Genomic DNA, 17,986 nt, shown 5'->3' with positions numbered 1-17,986 from the left:
TTTGTGCGAATGTCCGTCTATGTTTTCTGACTGTTTATTTTATAATTGATATATGAAAAGAACACTATAGAATATTAATATTTTGTGCTGTAATACATGAAACAAATACAAAATTATTTACGCAGTAAGAGGTGACTGTTATAGAATTGTAATGTTAAATAAAGATACTGTTAAAAAATGATGGCATTTTTTGAAAAATAAACGAATATTTGTTTTAAAAGCAGACAAGATAAAGAGGAAAATTTTATTCTAAAATCCTGCATGTATCTACCTTTGGTAAAATAAATTCTTATTTTGATATTCTTGAAACAATAATTATTCATAACTACCGTATATAAGTATTTAAAGTAAAATAATAATATATAATAACCCCAAAAAAATTCTAATTCGAAAAAAATTTCAAACTTAAAAGACAAAAAATTTAAATAAGATGTAAAAAAAAATCGTCTGCAAAAAATGTAACTATAAAAAAAAGACCACAAAGTATTGGATCCTGCAATACCCTAGCTACCAATAAGAGACAATAGACAGTGAAACAACGACGAACCATAACACCAATAAACAATATTGATTGCTTCAAAGGAAATATTACATTGCTATGAAAAGGTAAGAAACTAATTTTTGTTAGATGTTGCATAGTTTGAAATAGTACTGAATGTAAATAAAATTGTTTAAAGAGACCTGTTTACCCCTCTCCCCCCCCCCCAAAAAAAAGCAAAGATGTAGTTTAAAACATGCCAAATGAGATTTTAAAATGCTCTTTTCTGAAACTATTCGTAAAAATCTGACTTGAGCCCTGACGTTTTCAATTGGGTCATTTCCGAAATTTTAAAATTGTTTTTTTTTTCTGAAAGAGCATGTTTAAAAACATAGGATTTGGCCATTTAAAAAATAATTTGACAAAGTTTAATATTTTGTAACAGTTATTTTAATTGGTGCGCAGATTAAATTTCATTTCTTACGCTTCGGTACATGACATCACAAGTGCTGAAATGCCATTCACTGATGCCATTAGCGTAAAGCGCAATATTTAATTCGCTTTTTTATTCACATGTTCTGGCAACGATATGGATGACAGCAAGCGCCGAGTGCAAAATTTAATTCGCTTCTTGGTTATTATATCGTGGAAACACGATAGACAGTAAGCGTAAGTAATCAGCAAACCAGTGGAATAGCGCGCCAAAGTTCAGCACTTGTGACGTTATAAAGACTACGCCTTATTTGAAAAATCGGACATTTTAAAAATTAAAGGTTTTGAAAAAAGTTTTTCCCCGATCCATGTTATTTATTTATTTTTTGCTCATTCTATCAACTTCAGTGACTGAAAGTAGTATTTTCGACTGATGGAAACAACCCCATTCGAAATACTGAATGTAAATCAAATTGTTTAATCAGACCTGTTTAAAGAAAAGAAGATAAGAAGCATTTAGATGTAGCAAAAACGTGCCAAATGAGATTTTAAAATGCTCTTTTCTGAAACTATTTGTAAAAATCTGACTTGAGCCCTGACGTTTTCAATTATTGCAAATGTGAAGGATTTTAGCGCTTTTTCTGAAGTAAAACAAATCACTAGGAGCCCAAATTATCAAAAGCATTGCATACTCTCGTAATTGAGAAAGAAAATCTAATCTTTTTCAACTTATACTTTTTAAAAAATCCTATGCTAATTTCTGTACGTTTGAATTTTATAATATTGTACAGAATTCCCATAATGAAATTGTCATTGCCATTGGAGGGACACTTCGGTCACCAAGTGTTTAGCATCAGTTCTGAAGACATAGTAGGGCCATTCCATTTGACGGAACGGGACATTTTGAGTAGTTTCGTCATAAGATTTTGTTTCATAAAAACAAATTATGCAAGCTAGAAATTTCTCTTTTGATGCAACAGTAAGAATTGTCACAGTAAGAACTATGTAGAACATCAAAAGTTAGTCAGTTTCAAGAAAATAATTGAACGACATGCAGTAAAACCTGTGACGGAACGGGACACAAACGAGTCCCGTTCACGGGCATATAATTGCACGGGTACACCGTGTAACGTGCAATAATAAATAAAAAATAAAAAATCGGACTAAGTATTAGTAGTGGTTTTAAACATAACTTAAGCAAGTTTTAAAAGCTGACTTAAGGAAATTTGAGATTTTAAACTACTTTCCAAATGTAATCACAAATCCTCTATCACAAATTTATTAGTTTTTTTAAAATAATTCATCAGAAAATTACTTAAAAATTAATTTAAATACATTTTAGTTATCGAAAAAGAAATGCATTCTTCAGTTTTAAAAGTTTTTTGAATTTCCAGTACGGTGGCCCAAAGAGTTGAAAAGAACGATCTTGCGTACGATTCTAAGATGTTTAAATTTAGAAGACATGTCGTATTCATGCGGTGGACATGGAATGGCATGAAAATTTGCATGTGAAATAGTTGATTTGAAATTTTATGAAACCTGACATTTTTTGGAAAGTTTCAACAATACTTGTCACTATTTAAAAATACTTTTTGTGTCGCTCGCACATTTCACATTCTTGACATTTCATCAGTTCGCAACTCCAATAAACTATAGGGGGCGCTACAGTCACAGTCTAATGGTGGATGAAAAGGGTAAAGCAAGCAAATGTCGTAACTTATATCTTGCTTTGACGCTTAGTGAATGACAGTAATTTTTCATCGTGTTTGGAGGAAGTTTTCTTTTATATTCTTCTGAAACTACATCACACCACAATCGGTCTGAAGCCTGTAATTTACCCCAAAGAAAACACGTGGAGTGGAATGTTTTACCTTTTTCTTTAGTATTGTTAATCACCGGAAGGTAGCGGATTAGAGCTATGGAGTTGCGAATAGTATTTTCGGGCTAGACATAGGTTGGGTACATCTTGCAAAAAAAACTTAAATAATTTATATTAAATTTCATTGCAAACTTATTTACCAGCCGTATGTAGAGCACTTAAAACAAGGAAAGTCCTATGTAAAACATTTGCCGTTGAAATTAATAACATCTAATTAAAAGCATTTCAAAGCGTTTTGTTGAATAAGAGTTGTCAGGAAGGGGAATATTTTATTCAAAACCAATATTATGAAGACTCGTCAAACTGAAACGCTATGTTTTCTGCTGAACCGTATTTGTTTGTTATGTGACTTATTGATGAGCTATAATCATGTCTGGACGTTGAATACAACATTTCAAGTAAGAAGTTACTTAAAACATATTCAACTTTAGCTGCGCTAAGAATTGAGAAAATACACGTATTTTTACGACTTCGGCTTTCTGTAATATGCTGCTTCATAATAGTTTAAATTAAATTAATCGCATAACTTGGGTTTTATCCTTCAGGCCGGCTAAAATATTTGTTAAAAACGTAATTAAGAACTACAGTATAGACCGAAATGCTTCAAGAATAAAGTAAATGTCAACCAAAAACGCAACTATCAAATCATTTTTAAAAAGTAAAACTAAATAAACAAATGAATAAAATGGCCTGCTTCCATCCAACTTTAGTAAAAAACAATTTTATTTTGAAGTTTTTCCTATAAGTGCTTTTAAGAATTCTTTTTCGAAAGACTTTAATGCTTGTTTGTAATGAATAGTAGGAACGGCAAGACTTTTAAATCACTGTTTTCTAACTTTTAATTTAATATAAATTCATGAATTGTCTAAAGGAAAAGTTTTTAACATTAAAGCACTAAGTTTTTAATACTTTCAATTCAACTGCGATAAGAATTTCTAATTGCAAAAAATATGGCAATTGTTGCTGCGCATTTTACTTTCATTCTGTCAAATTTGTTTAATATCGTTGAGTCTGAGCAATTTGAATTAAGAAAATTTTCATATTAATCCTACTGAAAATAAAAATGAATCATTTATGCAAGGGCATACGATATTCATTCATGATTGACATTTTGAAATAATAATACCTTTCATAAAATAATAGTGAGTAACGATATTTATGTTCCATTAGCTACTTAACATAATTTTATGCATTTTGAAGTGATAGAGACACAATTACTTTATGTTAGCAATTATTGTATTGTAAGAAAAATGCAGTTACGTCAATAAGAATAATAGCCTAGTAAATTTATATTCTGTTTGTTTGCTGAACAAAAAGTGAAATCCTGAATGAAAATATATTGGCGTTACGAAAATCACTCTGAACTTCCTTTAATGGGAGAAATAGGCCAAAGTATTTTATGAAGGGTGTACAATACATCTAATGCTAATTTTGTTGCAGCTTTAAATAAATTTCTGATCTCTAAACAAAATAAAAATGCAATAAAACATTCTGAAAATAAATAACTGATGTATTAAAAAATATTCAGACTGGAATCATGCAAAATCAATTTCAGAACTTAGTTTAATTAAGGCATAACAAATTAACTTTCCTCGTATGTATTTTATCATTTTAAATTTTATCACACAAGTATCATTTGTTTAAAATAAATGAAACAATTAAAATGAGTTAACGTATTATCAATTGGCGAAATTGCATTAATCCAATGCTTTACGTTAACTATAATGTCCTAGTTCTATAAAGTATCAACTAACCTTCAAAAGTATTCTTAATTGGGTAAGTGAAAGTAATTAGATAACTTTATCTCATTACTATAATAAACAAAATTCAATTCATCGTTTTATTTGCATTAAATGTCTTCTTTGCCCTAAATCTAAAAAGTATCAATGAACACAGTCAACAATATTCTCATACCCAACAATATTCTCGACTGGTAAAGTCATTGTAATCCGACTACTTTATCCCCCCCCCCATCATTACTAATTAAACCCACTTCTAAATGTTTCAAATAATGCTTAACAGTAGTCTCAAATGGTTAGAGTTAGTAAGCAGATTGCTTCATTCTATTATTACTAATAAATACAATTCGAGCAGTCGTTTTACTTAGATTGATTGTCTCTTTAGTTAATTTGTTCTAAAAAGAATCAACTATTACTCAGCAAAACTCTCATACCCAAAATATGCTCGATTGGGTATTAGTAATCCGATTACTTTGTCCCATAATGCTAATGAACACTATTCGAATGTCAGTTTCACTTATACTGTGTTTAGCTCGGTAGTTCTAAAAAATATCAAATAACACTCAACAAAACTCTCATATCCGACAGTATTCTCGATTGGGAATAGTAACCCAATTACTTTACTTTATCCAATGTTTACTAATAAACGCAATTCAAATGATCGTCTTACTTACATTAAGTCCAGAGTGCTCCAATTCCGAAAAAAAAAAGTACCAACCAACACTCAAGAATATTATCGATTCCGTTAATAATCACACCCAACAATATTCTCTATTGAGTAAGTGATAGTAATCCAATTACTTTATCCCATGATTACTAATAAACGCAATTCAAATAGCAGTTTTACTTACATTGTCTTTAGTTCTCCACTTCTATTAGTGTATCTCATCATTACTAACAAACACATTTCAGTTTATTGCTTAATTTACAAAAATAACCTTTAGTTCCCTAATTCTAAAAAGTATCACCTAACACTCAACGAAACTCATGTTTAACAATATTCTCGATTGTGTGAAAAATAGTAATCCAATTACTTTATCTCATGATTACTAATAAACGCAATTCAATAATCGTTATATTAAGTCCTGAGTTCTCTAGTTCAAAAAATGGACTAACACTCAAAAATATTATTGATTCCAACAATGATCATACATAACAATATTCTTCGTTGATTAAGTTGTAGTAATTCGTTTACTTTATCCCATCATTACTAACAAACACAATTCAATTAATTGTTTAATTTACAAAAACAACCTTTAGTTCCCTAATTCTAAAAAGTATGAGCAATCAAAAAAATTTCTCATATCCAAAAATATTCTCTAACGGTAAAGTGATTGTAATCCGAGAACTTAATCCCATCGCTACTAATAATCACTATTCAAAAAAAACTTTTTACTTACGCTAATTGTCTTTCGTACCCTAGTTCTATAAAGTACCAACTACTTTCTCGAAGCCGAAGTACCGATTCTCAACTAAATAAAGAGCTTTTGTTACACATTCGGAAGGAGCTTTTACAAGATCTATTTTAGACGAGGACGATCCAACCTCAGCCAAAGGCCTCCCACTTTTAGAAAGCTCAAGGATTCCAACAAGTATCCATCTGACACGGGGAGTACTCGACTTTTCCCCTTCCTCCTCTTTGATAACTCGTTCAGAAACGATATCAGTTACGTTACGAAATAGGGCATTTTATTCAAAACTGATGTTAATTGATTTTTAATATTTTAAACTGAGTCATTATCAGTTTTGTATCATTTGAGTAGTAAATATTGCTCTGCTAGAGAAATGCTTTTTCTTTTAGTATATTTTTCAGAACAAATTCAGTGCGTAAAATATAGAAGTGAATATAATTTAGTTTAACTACCTATCACGTTGTATGAAAAGCAAAAGAAGCTGCGCAGAATACAGTAATTGAAAATTTTTTTAATAATTTTGTGCAAGCAAAAAATTAAAATCGATGACAAATCCATAAAATAATGTTTAGTGAAAATATATTAAATGCATTTTCATTTGTGGCTATAGTACATGCAATTTCATGAATTGCTGAAAATATTTTGCATTGTTTAAAATCTATTATGAACTTACTCGTTCATTACACAGTCATTAAATCTATGGTAAATAAATTTCTACTTCAAAACATTCACAACTTAAATTTGATTCTAAAACGTAAGTCTATAACACTGCAAGTAAAATATAAAATCATCACTATAGTTATCATGTGGAAGTTTTAAATTTGAAGATTTAGTTTGAAGTACTGAATTTTTTTTTCTCTTTGCTTTATTGTTCTACTAGTTAAGTATACTATTAAGGTATTTCAAAAGACAAATTGATTTTAAACTCAAAAAATTAATTGTTACAAAAACCGGCTTGAAAATCGTAGATGTGAAGGGGTTTTTTTAATGCTAAATTGAAGAGTGTAGTCAATGCAATTAAGTTATATCAATTTAAAAAAAAAGAAAAAAAATGTATATTGCGGGTTTGCTATGCAAAACTAGATTGAAAAAGTTTTTTTTCCCCCCGGCACCAGCGTGCAAACTGACATTTACTTTTGATTGAAGATTTCCCTTCACATTTTAAAATCACATGTTGCTCTTTTGCTTATTTTCGATAACGAACTCCAAAAATCCATCCCCATCGAGATGTCAATCAGTTTAATTAAAAAATAATTAATTAAAATATCTCTAAACCTACCTTGATAGTGGTCCCGACGAAATCCTTTTCAGCACAGATAAAAAGTATATAAAAAAATAAAACGGAGAAAAAAAAAGTTTAAAAAAGTCCTCTCAGTTCGTATTCGATCGTGGATTTTTTCTTGTTTTGATTAGTGCCGAAACATCACGATAAATTGTTGACACGAACACACATAACACAGGCCTCTTTCGTGCTCACTGCGAGGTCTGGGCCTACGGATAACACGAGCTCGCTATATGGTGCGAACGCAGCGACACCTGGCGGTCCCCGGCGGCGACAATCCGAGCGAGCCGGAGGAATTGTTGTAGGGCTTTTTTCCCCCGATCCTCTCCACAGCTTCTTTTAATTTCTTTTCTTCTTTCTCTCAAGGTCTGCTGCGAGCTCCCAAAAGGGAAAGGCATCGAGCGACTCATTAGGCGAAGGATTGACGTAGGCAGGATTTAAAAATATAAAAACTTTTCTACTGACCAAAATTTTAAATAGAATGCCTCCTCGCAACAATGAGATGTCGACAGATCCTAGTGCCTAGAAGACAAAGAAAGAAGGGGGACAAAAAAAAAAAAAAAAAAAAAGGTACAAGAAAAAATGCCGCACAGTTGAACAATTTAAAACACTACTGGATGAAATGTGTTTTGCAAAATGCAAGGGAATTTCGGTTTTGCATATTTGTTGGACCGATTTAAAAAGATGTACGAGAAGACAGATCAAGTTGACGTTTATAGGGGAATTGCATTTTCTTTTCTTTTTACTTTCTTCTATACCTAATATACAGAAGAAAGTATTGGTTTCGTGAAATTTTTCGAATTTTGACGCAGTTACCCGTTTTGAAATATGCTGAGGGAGGAGGGGGGAGGGAGAGGGCGGCAGGTTTGAAATCTGCCAAGGGGCGGCGTGGAGGAAAATTCGGCTCTGAGTGAGGGGGGGGGGGGTCACGCGTCAAGGGGATGGCGCCCAAAGAGGAAATGCAAGTTTTTGGGAAATATGACGCTAAATCCATTTTTTAAGACTATAAATTTGAAAATTTTCCTGAGGTGGGGGAATCCTCCCCACCCCCACCCCACATCATGGAGTGAATGTCATACTCAAAATTAGGATCATATTGCCAAAACTTAGACCTATTAATGACTTCCTCTAAAACCAAAAAACTGAAACTCATTATTTATCCCTGTGTCTGAGAATTTTATGAAATTCTGAAATTCATGCTTTTATAAATCATTACAACATTTTTTTTTTTTTTGCTTTAGTAGGGGGATGGGATGACACCACAAATTGCTACCCTGGGTGTCATCCATGTTATGTAAACCACTGCAAATGTGTCCCTATGTGAATTGGTGCCCATTACTTTTGGGCGCCAATTGCTCTAGGGGGGGGGGAGCATTCGAAAGTTTTCTCCGTTATGCGTGATGCTATAATTCAAAAAGTAACTGGCGGAACCAAACAAAATTTAGTCCATATATTGACCTTAAAAAGTACAGGTGCTGATTCAACTTTGATGCCAATAGCTGAAAGAAGGGTGAACATCGAACGTGTTTTCTTGATTCTTGGTAACAGCTATATCTCAAAAGGTAATGAAAGGAATCAATCAAAAATTGATCAAAAGGTAGGTCTTAGAGCGTACAAGAGTTGATTCTATTTTGGCGTCAATTGCTCAAAAAGTGGGTGGTGCAACCGAACGATCTTTCTTGTTCATTTACAGCTGCGATATCTCAAAAAGTAATGCTACGTTTTAGATGAAATTGGAATAAATGTGAGCCTATACGAAAAAAAATTTTGAAAAAAAAAAATAGAACCGACTTCAAAAATGCTCTAAAAAGTGAAAAATAATTTTATTCTTTAAACACCATCGATAATGCTTTTAAACATAATTTTTGAAGTTGGCGCAAAAACAAAACGTAAAATCCAGTGTAACCATGCTTCGTTCATATTTTTTTTTTTTTTTTTTTAAGAAAAGCATCCAAAATTACGAACGAAACATTTATATCGCTATTCAAATATGCTGTCATCAATGCATAATGTATGTGATAGTGAAGAAACTGGTCCTGTTTAAATTTATAGTTGTATTTGAGTTATGGCTGTGAATGATTTTATCTATCGTTTTTGCGCCAACTTCAAAAATTATGTTTAAAAGCATTATCGATGGTGTTTAAAGAATAAAATTATTTTTCACTTTTTAGAGCAATTTTGAAGTCGGTTCTATTTTTTTTTTCAAAATTTTTTTATTTCATTCTTTTTAGTGTAAATGTAAGTATTTCAGAAATAATAAGAAGTTACCACCACGAAACTTCACATTTTTTTCTTAAAAATGCTCCATACTAAAAAAAAAAAAAACTATTGACACGCGTTAAACTTTAAGCGATTGGCACTAAAAACTTATCTTTGTTCCTCTCTGGAAATCATGCGTAGTTAATTTAACTATAACCATTTAAGTATTACGTTTTTCCTAACTAATTTACATTCCACAGCATCTAAGTTGCTCATGATGCAATCCTGTATTTTCTTACTTAGCCCCGATCATCTGTTATCGGCATAGATGATAACGATAAAAATACTACAGAGTAGTTGAGTCAAACCTAATGGTAGCATTGTAAAGGCTAAGCAGATCCTAATCACTGCATCACCTCGCTTCCAGGTTAGGTTTACCCCTACTATGGAACAATATTACTGAAGAAAGGAAGATTTTGATAATTCACATAGGGTTACTATAAATCAACAGGATTACTAAAATAAAATTATTTACGCCAAAAATGAGACGACAACGCCAGATTCCCTATGATCGAAATATCCCTCGAAGAAATTTGATGCTTGCTTCAGAGAAGCCTTCATTCAAAATTATCATTACAATTACTATTAATGTTACTGTTATATGGCACCAAACTTTTATAACAATGAGTTTCATATTGTCGCGTAGATGAAGATAGCGAAGACAATGTGAAAGCCAAATGAAGCAAATACTCGTTAGTCTCAACTCGAGATCTTTATTCAGAACCACGAATGAACGTTACATCTCCTTATATACAACTTGAGAAAGTGCTGGAACTTTCCAGACTTGGAAAGATACAGAAATTAGTAGAAGATTCGAGAAAATACGGGAAACAGTAGAAACGAAATTTTAGTAAAATTCACTTTGTCCTAGTCGGGATTTGAACCCGGGTCGCTCGTGTGGGAGGCGAGAATTCTACCACTGAGCCACCGTCATCCACGGATGAAAAGTGCGAACTTCGCTACAATATCATTTAATAGGGAAATTGCATAAAATTTACTGTTTTTTGCCCATATTTTTTTTTCTAAAGAACAAATATGGTCAAACAAAGTAATGGGACCTAAGTTGAGTCATCCCCTATCCATTAAAAAAAGAATCATCAAAATCGGTTCACTAGGTGAGACGCTATGAGTGGACAAACAAAAAAAAAATACATACATACGGTATGAATTGATAGCCGCCTCCTTTTTGAAGTCGGTTAAAAAAGAGATGATTCAACTTTGGCGCCAATCGGTTCAAGGGGTATTGATTTTTGCTATTTTTTATGCGAATAAAAGTAGCTTAATTAGTGCAACAATAAGAAAGATAAATCATTTTAAAATGTCATCTGTGCATTTCTCGCTATTAAATTGTTGGCAAATGATCGGAAAAATCTCTATGACTTAAAATTTTTATTTGTTACCATCTTCTATTTGCCAAAAAATAAAATGTTTGTCGTAAATTTAAGCAAGGCTTTTATAGTAATTTTCAACTTTGGCTCTTTGCTTCTGCTTTTGCCATGATATTGGGATGATTCTGAAATTGGCACTGTAGTCAGATTTTTGAGTGCGTAACTTTATTTTAGTAGACCTGCTGTTTTGTGGTAACTCTATGCAAATAAATATTTCCCTTGTCTTTGTTTACGCATGCAAAGGAAAAACATTCCTCGATCAGGCATTGGTGCGAAAAATTTAAAGGCTATGAATTAAGATCTCCAATTTCTCAACTATGAAAATCTTTCCGTTTTTGCGAATAACATAATTTTGTGGTAGTGATTGCATGAGCAATTTTACGTTAGATCCAAAAATCAGATATTTTTTGGAGAAGGTTTCCTGATGCCACAACATACTACTTTTATTGCTCACTAATGGTACCCGCACGGCTTTGCCCGTAATAGAAAAATTAAAAGGTCTTTTGGTTCTCCTGTATACATATTTACAAATAATGTGTGGTGAATTTTCTCGCCAATTGGCTTGTACCCATGTTACGGTTCCACGTTATGATAATTTCGTATCTCGCCAATTGGCTTGTGCCCATGTTACGGTTCCACGCTATGACAATATCGTAATTTACTTGTTCATCTTATGATAATTTTGTTCTTAAAATTGGAATAGAAAAAGAACCACATCGAATTTTCGAAAAATCGCTTCGAGGTGCGCACCCCCATGCTACAAACTAACTATGTGCCACATTTCATGAAAATCGGCCGAACGGTCTAGGCGCTATGCGCGTCACAGAGATCCTGACAGACAGACAGAGATCCGGACAGAGAGAGATCCTGACAGACAGAAAGACTTTCAGATTTATTATTAGTGAAGATAATGATAAAGATTGCAAGTGATTTTGATTCAAACTTCATAGTTTTTCCTTGATTGTCAAATATGCATTTAAAACGAAATCGGTCATTGGTGAATGTTATAAAAATTTTTAAAATTTCTCATTGATTATCACTCTTCCCTTTTCTGACATCAAATGTTCTGATTCAATGTTTCTTAACCTTTTTTAGCTTGCAGGCCGGCAAAACTTTAAAAAAGATTTCGCCGGGTTGATAAGATTTTTTTTTTCAGAAAAAAAACCCCTTAATTGTTATTTTTTTATTTTGTTTTACTTACAATACTATTTCACTGTAAAGATGATGATGAGGGGAAGCTTTTTGCTTACCAATTAACCACTTCACTTTGAAAAGCTTTTCGCCAAACAAGATAAACAAATTAAAGGATCTATCCATATTTCTGAAGAGTTGAAGGTGGGAGTAGGTTCTAACGGAAGTAGATGTGATGAAAGAGGAGAACAGGGAGGATGATAATTTGGCAGATACTTGGCGGGCAAACTAGATATCATAACTTTTTAAGGCTGAGGGTTTTGGGGTTTAGGATGAAGGCCTTCTTTTTTGTGCAGAAAAGTTAAAGGTTTTCTTGGCGGGGAAATTTTTACAACAGGGTTGTTTTTGATGAGATCTTTTATTACAGCAGAAAGCAATGCTTTGATCGTTTCTCGCTAACGCTTTAGGGCCATTTCACCGTCACGTGCGGGACTAAAATACGCTTAAATTTCATTGACATTTTGTCATTTCTCTTAATATTTTAATGAAACAGGGGTAAGCAATTTTTTTAATCTTTACATTTGATAGAAAAGATACTCCTGACACAATTATATTTTTATTAAACAATTTTGTTATTTAAAACAAAATTCATTTACATGCGTCACGTGCGGGACATCCAAAGTCAACTACTGGTAACTTGCTTATGAATAAGCTAATATTTTTGCTCTATTAATACAACAATGACGAAACAAATTGTAAATTTTGTAAGCTATGGTTCTGACGTAAAAAAAAAAGTTTCATTAAAGTAAGAAAAAACAACGTCAAAAAATCTCAAATTGCAGATTACAGCAGTCACGTGTTTCAGCGTTACAGGGAACGTTTAGAAATAATTATTTAAACCACAGAAAAAATGTATATGCCCATTCCATTGAAAATGGTCATTTTGTCCCGCACGTGACAGTTCCTATATTTCATTAAAAAAAAGAAGTAATTTTTGAAGAAAGTTTTTGCTTAAGAAGTCACACATGTGTTGGTGATATCTTAAGCAACAAAATTTTGTTCATCATCCTTTTAAATTATTATTTTTTATGAAATATATGGAGCGTCACGTGCGGGACAAAATTAGTTTTTTGTGGAATGGCCCTTTATCATTTAAAGTTCTGCTGCAGCGGTGTTGGATTGACTACCTAAATTACGCCCTGTTGTTTTTTATTACTATAAATAGTTGCACGATCAATGCGGGAGTTTTACATTTAATCAAAATAAAAAGAGATTATTTAGCGTATTTAAGCTCCGTTCTTTCTATCACAATTTAGAGTTATTATTTAAGTGAATATAGTTTTTTTAACTCTACAAACTTGTTCCGGATAAACCAGATATTCGGATAAAACGGAGGCCGGATAAACGATATTCTACTCTAATTATTTATTTATTTAAAAATGATAAATTAACTGTTATTAGATTTTTCTCAATAGACATTTTTGCCTAAAATTACTTTACATTCAAAGGTACATTTTATATGATTAAAAGATAAAGATACTAATTAACACTTTATACGGTTGTGAGAAATAACTTCCGCTCAAGTACAACAAATGTTTAAGGTCCATAATAAACAAAAAACAAACACATTCTCTAATTATTCAATGCATTTCTAAGCTGCGTAATATCAATGTTAAAATACGAGAAAAATGCTCCAAACGCCCCCCCCCCACGCACACTCGAAAAAAAGTAGTACTAAAAGTTACAACAAATATTTTCAATAACCAAAAATAATAACTTTTGAGCAGTGGCAATCGTACCCTTTCGGGAATGTAGTTAACTATTAAAAAGCATAAAAATTATATTGATAATGCTAAACCTTAATTGTGACAAAAGTTTGACTAATATCGTGGGATCTTACACTGAAAAAAAATGTGCAGTACTTTATATATAACTAAAAGTATATACGACAATATATAAAAAAAGAATACCTTTGCAAAAAAAAAATCATATTCGTGTTTTGGAATAACAAGGAATGCATTTAAAGTATTAGGTGCAAAAAAAGAGGGAGTCTCTGAACATTCAACCAAGATTTTGTCTGATGCAATTCTGAAAGATTTGTCCGAATTTTTTTTTGCAAATGTATTCCTTCCTTAATGTTGCTCTCTACATGTTTAACTCTTTACACGAAAATATTTATTTTTCACTTGAATGCAAGTAAAAAACTGAATTCACTCTTGACTATAAATTGCTCATATTCTTAGAAAGAAAAAAGTGTGAAACCCAAAACAAAAATTGTTAACAAAACGAACGATTTTTTTTCACCCATCAAGTATAATCTTTCGCACAAGAAGTTAAAAAAAAAAATTTTTTAATTAATGATTAATCACTGAAACGGTTAATGATGGTCTCCAAATTTTCCCGCGAAAAGAGTTTCTACATAATCGAATACTTTATCTAAAATCTGTATTCCCATCATTAGAACGCCAGTAATTTACCCTAAATGTTAACCATGCAGTCAAGCTATCGCTATTTAAAGAAAAGCTGTTTTACAGGGACAGGAACTTCGATGTGGCAAAATACCTATATGTCTTGTGACCCTTTTTAAGAATTTTATTTCTAAATGTTTAAGAATTATTTTAACGTTTCAACAATTTCTCGGGGAATTTTTCAGAGCCACGTTTTGAAGTACGGAAACTGATAATGAAGTGAAATTAGTGAAGAATGTTCGAGATATTAAAGCATTAATAGCTGGGGAAAAAAAGCCCTTCATATTTATGGGAAAACATAATGAGTACAGTTGCAAGGTAATTTTTCACCCAATTGCCTCTACTTTTAACAACCGCACGCATATTTTAATAGGGTTGTTGCATCTATTGACATTAAACGAAATAAAATCTCCTAAAGTATTGCTTAGTTATCGAAAATTGCGAAAAAACTACTATTAAAACCATTTAAAAAAATTATTAACCTTACCCAAAGTTTGCCTAACACTCAGGGTAACTTTGAGTCTAATGAAGAAATGTGTTGAAAAAATAAATTATTAAAAAAGGTATTGTAATTGTTGATCTATAAACCAGAAGTAGGGGAATGTAGGGCAAAGTGAAATGATAAAATATTTACTCTGCTTTTAGCCTCCTATCTGGAAATATTTCAATTATGTAGTAGCACGTGTAGTCTATTCCAGTCAGGAAAAAATACCGCCGAAAGTTAAAGCATACGATAATACAGGCAATTTTAAAAGAGTGATGATACTCGTATTGCAATATTTTGTTGTAAGTCAAAAATTATTTTTGTTACTATAAAATGATAACATTCTTGTTATTAGTATTTTATATATTAACTGATTCCGGCAAAAATTCGGTGCAGCATTAATTTAGTTAATATTAAAGGAATTTGTGTCTTAATTATTTTGTACAATTAGTCAAGTACATGCGGGCGAAGTGAAATAATTTATTTCGTTTGCTCACTCAGTCATTTACTAAATCACTTACTTTTTCATTAATTAATTAATTCATTTACATTCCTTCATTTCATAATTCACTTATTTATTCATTTTCTTATTAATTCACTCTTTTACTCAATCATTTAATTTTTTTTCAGATAATAATTAATTAATTAAATTATTCGTTTATTGTTTCATTACCTTTTCGATTACTCAATTAACCTTTTGTTTACTAATTCATATTTTTTAAATCGGATAGAAAATATTTCATTAGAAAATATTTCATTTTTCACTTTGCCCCATAAAAAAAAGGAGTAGAAGAAGAAAATTTTATGTTTTTTGAAGGCACAAATTATTTGCTAAAAATTAAAAATACTGCTTCAATTCAAGTTTTATGAAAAAATACAATGTTCTTTCTTATATACTGTAGTTTTCAAAACCAATTTTCAATTTCTTCATTTTGAAAAACCTCAGTCAACCTAACTATTTCATTTTGCCCCACATTCCTCAAACTATATACTTAAAACTCCTGATTTTTGCTCTGTAGCATCAAACACTTTATATAAGTTATTATATTGCATGAAATATTACATGCAGGAAGAGTGGAAGAAAAAAAGAATCAGGAGCTGGTGGGAAAAAAACATTTGAATATTGGTTCAGGAAATGAAAATGCAGAAGAAAAAAATTTTTACAACTAAAAAATACGTCTCTTTTTACAGAACTATATTGGTAAAGTTGATAACACAGAAGAAAAAAAAACATAAACATTTAACATTAAAATTACATTTTCTGTACTAATAAAAAAACAGAAAGTTTGTTTGGATGTCTGGGTGTCCGCAAATATACCGCAGAGCTCTGGAACAGTTTTAGGTAAAATTGAAACACAAAACGTTTTATTAAATTCTGCGCGAACCTTTATAGAACTCAAAACTAGTTTTTTCATAGTTTTTCGGAATACAGTGAAACCTGTGTAAGTTGACCACTTGCAGTGCAGTACTTAGGTGGTCAACTTAGACAGGTGGTCAACTTATAAAGGGGGTAATGATTTTTTTTTCGTCATTTCTTGCACCATGTATTCATTTTTTGACTAATTGACACTTATTCTTTCTGTTCAACTCACTTTCGTTGTTTAGCATTACTTTGAAACAATAATTTAAAATGTTATTTAAATATTTTTAGAGATTATTTTCCCAGAATGACATATAATGTGTCATGCAAATTTAAAATTTCAGTAAATTGATCAAAAAAAAAAGTCTTATTGTTCATGAAAAGTTACTCATTTGATATTAATAGTTCCTAAAAATTCATAGCTAATCAAAAATTACAAATTTTTCGCTTAATTTTTTCCTCATATACATTTATAACCCCATGATAATCTACTCAAACTCAAAAGGAGGTTTAGTTATGCTGCTGTTTCATTTAGTTGGTGAAATGCTGGTCTGACATCAAAAATATTCTTGGAAAGCTATAAAAAATAATAATAAAGAAAATAATTTGCTAAATAAAATTTTAAAAAATAAACCAAGTGGTCAACTTACAAAGGGTTTTTTTACAATACTTCAGACCAAATTTGGTGTTCATTAGTGGTCAAGATAGACAGGTGGTCAAGATAGAGAGGTGGTCAAGTTACAGAGGTTTTCCTTCATTATATGAGATAGGGCTAGTTCCGTTCCTGACAAAAGCGGTCAACATAGACAGGTGGTCAACTTACAAAGGTGGTCAACTTTACAGGTTTTACTGCATAAATCACGTTTTGTTGACTTGCTCGTTGATTATGTATTACCTTGGTTTTGATCCGATTGTTTTCCTTAAAAGCATTTTATCACATACTGCACTGTAGAATGGTGTACTTTAACTAATTTAGCTAGATGTTGAACCCATTTCCCGCTACTATGATAAAAAAAAATCACATTTAGAATGGTGTTTATTGTTTTTTACGAAGATGAGCCATTTTTAAATAACAAGTAGAATATTATGGAGTGAAATAGTACAAAAATAAAGCAAAATGATTTTAAAGTGTCAACACAATGCAATAATAAGTAAAAATGGTAGTTGACAATTTTAATCATGGAATTATTAAAAAATCTTTCGGTGTACGATGACTTTTGTGGTCTGTTTTTTCTGTCGCTTTGCTTTTTGATTCTCTTTAAAAATGAAAATCAGCACATATATTTTTTAAACGCTGGGTTTTAATTAGAATGACATAGAGATGAGTAAAATATTAGAATTCAATTCATTTCCTGGGGATTTTGGTTTTACTACAAGCTTTTAAAGTGAACGAACACTTTAGGGAGCTCCTGTATATCAAATGTTGCATTTACTTATAACCGAACTATTCTATCGCATTTTAATGAAATAAACAAAGCAAAAGTTTTTCAAGTTCCCAAATCTACTACAAAATTGTACTACTTATCGCCCGATGAAGGTAAAATTTCAACCTATATCGGTGGCAAAATCACAGAAGTAATGGGACGGAAGTGACGCCATAAATGGGCGAGCATTTGACTACAGCTGAAGGCCTGGTTTCCTAGGAGCGAATCGCCGATCTTTGACGTCGCTCCT

General features: G+C 31.6%; 1 protein-coding gene across 1 annotated transcript in view; it reads right to left on the bottom strand.

The window, feature by feature from the left end:
• Window positions 1–7,422, bottom strand: part of LOC129221361 (calcium-transporting ATPase sarcoplasmic/endoplasmic reticulum type-like) — an 89,616-nt gene extending 82,194 nt beyond the window's left edge. The window contains exon 1 of the mRNA XM_054855831.1: window positions 7,220–7,422. The gene's annotated coding sequence lies outside the window, so the exon portion shown is untranslated. The remainder of the gene's footprint in view (window positions 1–7,219) is intronic.
• Window positions 7,423–17,986: the final 10,564 nt, after the last annotated feature.

The sequence above is a fragment of the Uloborus diversus genome, chromosome 4 (genome assembly GCF_026930045.1).
Source record: "Uloborus diversus isolate 005 chromosome 4, Udiv.v.3.1, whole genome shotgun sequence".
Classification (NCBI taxonomy): domain Eukaryota; kingdom Metazoa; phylum Arthropoda; class Arachnida; order Araneae; family Uloboridae; genus Uloborus; species Uloborus diversus.
Note: the sequence above shows the minus strand (reverse complement) of the source record. Positions and strands in the feature narration are given on the sequence as shown.